The following is an 8,172-nucleotide window of genomic DNA, read 5'->3' as shown; positions in this document are numbered from 1 at the left end:
GGCTGCAGCTCGAAGATGAGGGTGTGACGTCTGCTCCCGCTCTTCCCCCCCTGGGGCTTGAGGGTGCCAGGCTGCCCTGCATCACGCACTCATTCCATCCATTATGCACACCTGCTTTCCGTCGTCCTGCGCATCAGCGATACTGGACTCACCTGGACTCACTCATCACCTGTTTATTACCTCCCCTATATTTGTCAGTTCACCTGCTCTGTTCCTTGCTGATGAATTAATTGTTTTTTGTCTTTGTTACCCTTGTGCTGACGCTGTTCCTGTCTCGCTCCATGTCCGTTCTTTATTAAATGTTTGACTCCCTGTACCTGCTTTGCCTCTCCAGCGTCAATTCATGTGACAGAGGGAGCACTGGGAGAGAAATGGTCCGGCAAGTTCCAGAATCTCCAGCGTAGCTCTCCGGAGGTAAGCCGGGTTCTCTGGCGTAGGCTGGGAAGAAGCGGGACTCTGGCGTAGGCTGGGAAGAAGCGCCGCTGGTGGCGGGATTGCTGAGAGTCCGGGGAATTACTGGTGTGGCTTGCTGCCTTGTAGGGAATCCGTGGAATTGCTCCAGCAATGTATCAAACGCATGGTCGTGGCGTTCTTCCAGGGCATGGAGTCCCTCCATAAGGCATTGCAGTAACTCCTTGTGTCTTCCAATGGTGGTTCCTTACTGGGAGACAGCATTGTGGAGCTAGTCTGAGTCTGCTGGGTCAGTCATGGCCAGTTCGTACTATCAATACTCAGGATATGACCCAGATGCAGACATAGGAGGCAGATAGTACAGTTCTCAATAATTTATTATAACACGGGGCAAAGAGCAGGTCATGGACAGGCATAAGTTCATAATCAGGTCAGAGTCAGGTAGGTACAGGACGGCAGGCAGGTACAGGACGGCAGGCAGGCTCGGGGTCAGGGCAGGCATAAATGGTCAGAACCGGGAGAACTAGGAAACAAATACTTGAGAAACAGGAAAACGGGAAAGCACGCTGGTAAGACCTGACAAGACAAGACTAACTGGCAACAGACAAACAGAGAACACAGGTATGAATGCTCAGGGGATAATGGGAAAGATGGGCGACACCTGGAGAGGGGTGGAGACAAGCACAAAGACAGGTGAAACCGATCAGGGTATGACAATGATTTCATTTTGTGGACGGAGTTGGCCATTCTACTTCAAACTTCAGGCTTAAAGAGAATAAAACTCTCATTATTCAGTAGGTCAGCTTGCTCCCAAAGCCCAAATCCCAAGTTACACACTTGATGTTGTTCACTGGGGCTGAAGCCAAGGTTTCCAAAATACCCCTAGCTGAAAACGGAATCACTCTCATCTTCAGCCAGTGGCTTCATAAAACATAACCTTAATTGAACCTCTTGTCAACGGGTGGGGTTTTCTGATAGATCAGAACAGCAAAGCCACAGAGAGGAGGGTAGCAAGAGCCAGAGTTATGATCAAACACCCTTGGTTGTCCACAATCAGTCAGTCTGTGTTAGGATTACTGCATGCAGTGTTTTTTTCAGGGGAGCACTGGCCGTGGGTGGGCAGGGTGTGTAAAGAACTACTGATCTACAGGGTTGATCTCTTACATTTCTTAACAGCATAATTTGATCCATAACTGCAATAAAAAGATCAGAGAGATAGAGGTTCCAGATTTGAAGCCTGATATACATTTGAACCTTGAGGGAGGGAAGTGTGGATGTTGCATTTTTTATGTGTCAAACATAACATCTCCTTTTCTAATATGATCTGCGCATGAACTACAATGCTCTATGTTTGCATTCTGTACATGTCAGCATTTGTCACGTCATGAATGAATAATCTTTCTGTACTTACAGTCTATGGTATAGGAATATGGTGTGTGCTGGGACAAAGTCTCCTCTACTCATTTAACTGGATATGTTTTTCTGTTTACTGAGGCAGCTGGGAGGAATGAAATATTAATATATAAAGTCTTCCAAATAACCAGGAGCAAGTTTTGGATACCTCCCATCTTCACACCAAATCTCAATCTGAAGTCCTGTAGTTGTGCAGGAAGGTACCGTATCTGTCCAAATCTCAGTCACTGAACACAAGACAACACTCAGTGCACTAAAGCCCTCAACTAACTCGCAACACCAACATTTACGTTTGATATTTCATCAAAACTAAAGAACATCTTTGAAGCCGTCATTAGTTGGCTGGTTTAAGTACACTGAGTAGAACATGTAAAACCCACTGAAAGTAAATACAGATTCAGCATCAGTCATCACCATTTTATTGATTATTTATAAATGTAGCAAAACATACTTCATACAGACAGACACATAGTGAAAGTGAAAAGAATTTGAACCAATGTTGAAAACTCAGTCCAATAAGACCGGAACACGGCCTTATGGCTTTCTGTACAAAAGATACGCTTCTACTGAAGATTGTCAGTACACACTATTCAATTGAATGACATATATCGGGATGTTGTTCTCCCAAGCCCAGTGTCTCTGAACTTGGTCCAGTGTGTGGTCTGTCCACAGTGGAAAAACCCCATAGATGAATGTCCCTCAGAGGCTTATTCATCCCCGGGGCTCTAAATAAGCATTCTGTTTGATGGGCCGCCTTTAGGATGACAGTATCCCATATTCAAAGGGAGGAATATATAATCTGTTGAATTTGTACCCTTCGTCTCATCTGCTTCTTTCTTTGAGAGATGTATGGTCAATGTAGTACAATGAGATTACAGACAGAATGCTTTCTTCCTTTTCAACATATCATAAAAAGAAAGAGTGCACAGTTGTACATGCCAATCATACAGAGTCCCAAGCATATAACACAACACTTTTGTTCTATAAAACTGCTAGTTCAGAACTATACAATTCAGGTACATTAACATCATATCTATGCAAAGAATAATGATACGTATGAGCTGATGTATACAGGAATGAAAAAGTATTTTGTAAAGCAAGATAACAGAGAGGCAGGCAAAAAAAGTAATAGCTTTTACTCACCAAGTGTTATTACACTGGCACAATGCACACAAGCAGATACATACACGCACACACACAAACATACGAGCACACACACACACACACACATACGCACAGACACACGCTCGCACGCAAACACACACAATTTAGAAATAGAGAGTTTGCCAACAGCCTAAAATGTGTTATCCACTAACCTAAAATGTTGCAGTGTTAGCTGATGTTATAGCCAGACAATATTCTTTAAATATTTAAATTTGGTTAATAATCAGCTAAATCCACTTGATATATTTTACAATGCAGATGAAAATAGATTTCCTTCAGGTTTTCACTCCAGTTTACTACCGCTTCCCTGACCATCCCACATAACTTTGCTGCATTAGCAAACAAGATTAATTGCCAATAAAAAATGCAAATCCACTGCAAATCCAAATTGACCGCTAAAGCTGTTGAGTAGGGCAAAGCAAGTAGAAAACATGAACTTTTTAAAAGGTACAGTAACATTTCCAACATGGTAGTTTATCTCAGACGTACATTCAATTAGTACTAGGTTTTAAACGCAGTTAACTTTTCATGTCATGGAGTCAAACAGGAGTTATCCTCATGGTGTTGAGTATTACAAAACAAAAGTCCTTCAGAGTAAAACCTAACTTATTTCTATACCGTTCCTATTCCCCCAGGGTCTCTGCTTGATATGTACATACAGTGCCTTGCGAAAGTATTCGGCCCCCTTGAACTTTGCGACCTTTTGCCACATTTCAGGCTTCAAACATAAAGATATAAAACTGTATTTTTTTGTGAAGAATCAACAACAAGTGGGACACAATCATGAAGTGAAACGACATTTATTGGATATTTCAAACTTTTTTAACAAATCAAAAACTGAAAAATTGGGCGTGCAAAATTATTCAGCCCCCTTAAGTTAATACTTTGTAGCGCCACCTTTTGCTGCGATTACAGCTGTAAGTCGCTTGGGGTATGTCTCTATCAGTTTTGCACATCGAGAGACTGACATTTTTTCCCATTCCTCCTTGCAAAACAGCTCGAGCTTAGTGAGGTTGGATGGAGAGCATTTGTGAACAGCAGTTTTCAGTTCTTTCCACAGATTCTCGATTGGATTCAGGTCTGGACTTTGACTTGGCCATTCTAACACCTGGATATGTTTATTTTTGAACCATTCCATTGTAGATTTTTCTTTGTGTTTTGGATCATTGTCTTGTTGGAAGACAAATCTCCATCCCAGTCTCAGGTCTTTTGCAGACTCCATCAGGTTTTCTTCCAGAATGGTCCTGTATTTGGCTCCATCCATCTTCCCATCAATTTTAACCATCTTCCCTGTCCCTGCTGAAGAAAAGCAGGCCCAAACCATGATGCTGCCACCACCATGTTTGACAGTGGGGATGGTGTGTTCAGCTGTGTTGCTTTTACGCCAAACATAACGTTTTGCATTGTTGCCAAAAAGTTCAATTTTGGTTTCATCTGACCAGAGCACCTTCTTCCACATGTTTGGTGTGTCTCCCAGGTGGCTTGTGGCAAACTTTAAACAACACTTTTTATGGATATCTTTAAGAAATGGCTTTCTTCTTGCCACTCATCCATAAAGGCCAGATTTGTGCAATATACGACTGATTGTTGTCCTATGGACAGAGTCTCCCACCTCAGCTGTAGATCTCTGCAGTTCATCCAGAGTGATCATGGGCCTCTTGGCTGCATCTCTGATCAGTCTTCTCCTTGTATGAGCTGAAAGTTTAGAGGGACGGCCAGGTCTTGGTAGATTTGCAGTGGTCTGATACTCCTTCCATTTCAATATTATCGCTTGCACAGTGCTCCTTGGGATGTTTAAAGCTTGGGAAATATTTTTGTATCCAAATCCGGCTTTAAACTTCTTCACAACAGTATCTCGGATCTGCCTGGTGTGTTCCTTGTTCTTCATGATGCTCTCTGCGCTTTTAACGGACCTCTGAGACTATCACAGTGCAGGTGCATTTATACGGAGACTTGATTGCACACAGGTGGATTGTATTTATCATCATTAGTCATTTAGGTCAACATTGGATAATTCAGAGATCCTCACTGAACTTCTGGAGAGAGTTTGCTGCACTGAAAGTAAAGGGGCTGAATAATTTTGCACGCCCAATTTTTCAGTTTTTGATTTGTTAAAAAAGTTTGAAATATCCAATAAATGTCGTTCCACTTCATGATTGTGTCCCACTTGTTGTTGATTCTTCACAAAAAAATACAGTTTTATATCTTTATGTTTGAAGCCTGAAATGTGGCAAAAGGTCGCAAAGTTCAAGGGGGCCGAATACTTTCGCAAGGCACTGTATATATTAATATTAATAAAATACATTATGTACACGTTCATCCATATTTCTTCAACACAAATAACTAAATATAATTCTAGGTTAGTCTAGACTTGAGCTAGACAACAGACAATAAGAAGTGATGTTGAATGTAAGTTAAGTGGTTTATCTGTTCATAAACTCTGTATTAAACACACGGGATGACTGCACCGTTGAGCAGTGGCAGGGAACTGCCTCGACCTGGGTATACTTCATTATGCTTGCTTGCAGGTGAGTTCTATTGTTTTAGAGGTTTTACTCTAAGTAATCCTCTCAGTAATCCTCAGTGAGTCTCAAACTACATTTAAAAAAATTGCCTTCAATGCTACAAAACATCCCACAGTGCTCTCTGATTGAATAGCAACCTGACAAACGTAGGATACAGTGTTTGAGACGTTGCTGTTAAGCCTTGCCTGGTAAGGCTTGAAGACTCTTTCTTGGGTTCCAGATGTTTGAGGTTTATGTGCTCATTTACATTCTAACCTCAGCTCTCCCAGATAGCATCCCCTGGAACCATACTATTCAACTGAACAGTTTCATTCCAAAACACTGTATATCCATTTTCAGAAATGTTTGTAAATTAGCTTTTTTCTTTTCAAGAACTTATGAAAGAGTTGTGTGTTTCTACCTCATATTATCATGACATGGGGTTGTTAAATTACAGCAATGTGTTTGTTTGAAACCTATCACTAGATGGTTTTATTTCAGAGAGACAAATAATACATTTTGGTTGCAAAACGAGATATACACTGGGGTCCGAAATAATTAACACCCTTGATGAAGATGAGCAATGAGACATGCTAACCTCCTCTGTTATTGCTAATGGTGAGAGGTTAGCATGTCTTGGAGGTTTGATCTTTGACTCTCTGTAACTTTCTCTTTTTTTTCTTCTTTTTAAATTTTTTTTACCCCTTTTTCTCCCCAATTTCGTGGTATCCAATTGTTGTAGTATCTTGTCTCATCGCTACAACTCCCGTACGGGCTCGGGAGAGACGAAGGTTGAATGTCATGCATCCTCCGATACACAACCCAACCAGCCGCACTGCTTCTTAACACAGTGCACAGTGCGCTACACCGTGCACCCGGCAACCTTGGTTAGCGTGCACTGCTCCCGGCCCGCCACAGGAGTCGCTGGTGCGCGATGAGACAAGGACATCCCTACTGACCAAGCCCTAACCCGGACGACGCTAGGCCAATTGTGCGTCGCCCCACGGACCTCCTGGTCGCGGCCGGTTACGACAGAGCCTGGGCGCAAACCCAGGGATGTCAATCATTTTGACTCCCACCTTTTTGAGAAAAAAAGGATTACTTATTAAACTAAATCTCTTTCTCTGAGAAATTGTGTTAGTATAAAATATAATTTTAATTTTTTTTGAAGCATACATACAATACATACATACAATATAGTTCATTACTTGAATTATTTATTTTATACATTCATTATTTACTTTATCAAGGCTCTCAATAATTTCAGACCCCATTGTATCCGCCTCCCTCTCAGAGAAAAGAGTAGTACTGCAAGGTTTTACACAGTCAAATGTGACATATAATTACATTTTTATTAAAGAACTGTAGAAATGATACATTTGGGACATTAATATTTAAAATATATATATCTTAAAACATTTATCAATACCGTAATATGAGATCTAGGCTCTGGTTAAAATTAGTGCATTACATAAGGAATAGGGTGCCAAGTACTATAGCATGAGGTTATTTATTATGTGTTGAATTTATATGTTAAATATACAGGATACGAACATTCCATTCCAGCTAATCAATGGATGCAGTGGCTTTTGAAACTATTCAACCCCCTTGGCATTTTTTCCTGTTTTGTTGCCTTACAACCTGGAATTAAAATTGATTTTTGGGGGGGTTTGATTTACACAACATGCCTACCACTTTGAAGATGCAAGATATTTTTTCTTGTGAAACAAACAAGAAATAAGACAAAAAAAACAGAAAACTTGAGTGTGCATAACTATTCACCCCACCAAAGTCAATACTTTGTAGAGACACCTTTTGCAGAAATTACAGCTGCAAGTCTCTTGGTGTATGCTTGGCACATCTAGTCCCCGGGATTTTTGCCCATTCTTCAAGGCTAAACTGCTCCAGCTCCTTCAAGTCGGATGGGTTCCGCTGGTGTACAGCAATCTTTAAGTCATACCACAGATTCTCAATTGGATTGAGGTCTGGGCTTTGACTAGGCCATTCCAAGACATTCATGTTTCCCCTTAAACCACTCGAGTGTTGCTTTAGCAGTATGCTTAGGGTCATTGTCCTGCTGGAAGGTGAACCTCCGTCCCAGTCTGAAATCGCTTGAAGACTGAAACAGGTTTCCCTCAAGAATTTCCCTGTATTTAGCGCCATCCATCATTCCTTCAATTCAGACCAGTTTCACAGTCCCTGCCAATGAAAAACACACCCACAGCATGATGCTGCCACCACCATGCTTCACTGTGGGGATAGTGTTCTCTGGGTGAAGATAGTTTGCGCAAGACATAGTGTTTTCCTTGATGGCCAGAAAGCTCAATTTTAGTCTCATCTAACCAGAGTACCTTCTTCCATAAGTTCGGGGAGTCTCGTACATGGTATTTGGGGAACAACAAACATGTTTGTTTATTTATTTTTTAAGCAATGGCTTTTTTCTGGCCACTCTTCCGTAAAGCCCAGCGCTGTGGAGTGTATGGCTTAAAGTGGTCCTATGGACAGATACTCCAATCTCCTCTGTGGAGCTTTGCAACTCCTTCAGTATTATCTTTGGTCTCTTTGTTGCCTCTCTGATTAATGCCCTCCTTGCCTGGTCCATGAGTTTTGTTGGGCAGCCCTCTCCTGGCAGGTTTGTTGTGGTGCCATATTATTTTCTATTTTCTTATAATGGATTTAA

This window comes from Oncorhynchus mykiss, chromosome 2, assembly GCF_013265735.2.
Source record: "Oncorhynchus mykiss isolate Arlee chromosome 2, USDA_OmykA_1.1, whole genome shotgun sequence".
NCBI lineage: Eukaryota > Metazoa > Chordata > Actinopteri > Salmoniformes > Salmonidae > Oncorhynchus > Oncorhynchus mykiss.
The sequence above is the reverse complement of the archived record's forward strand: the minus strand, read 5'-3'. Positions refer to the sequence as shown.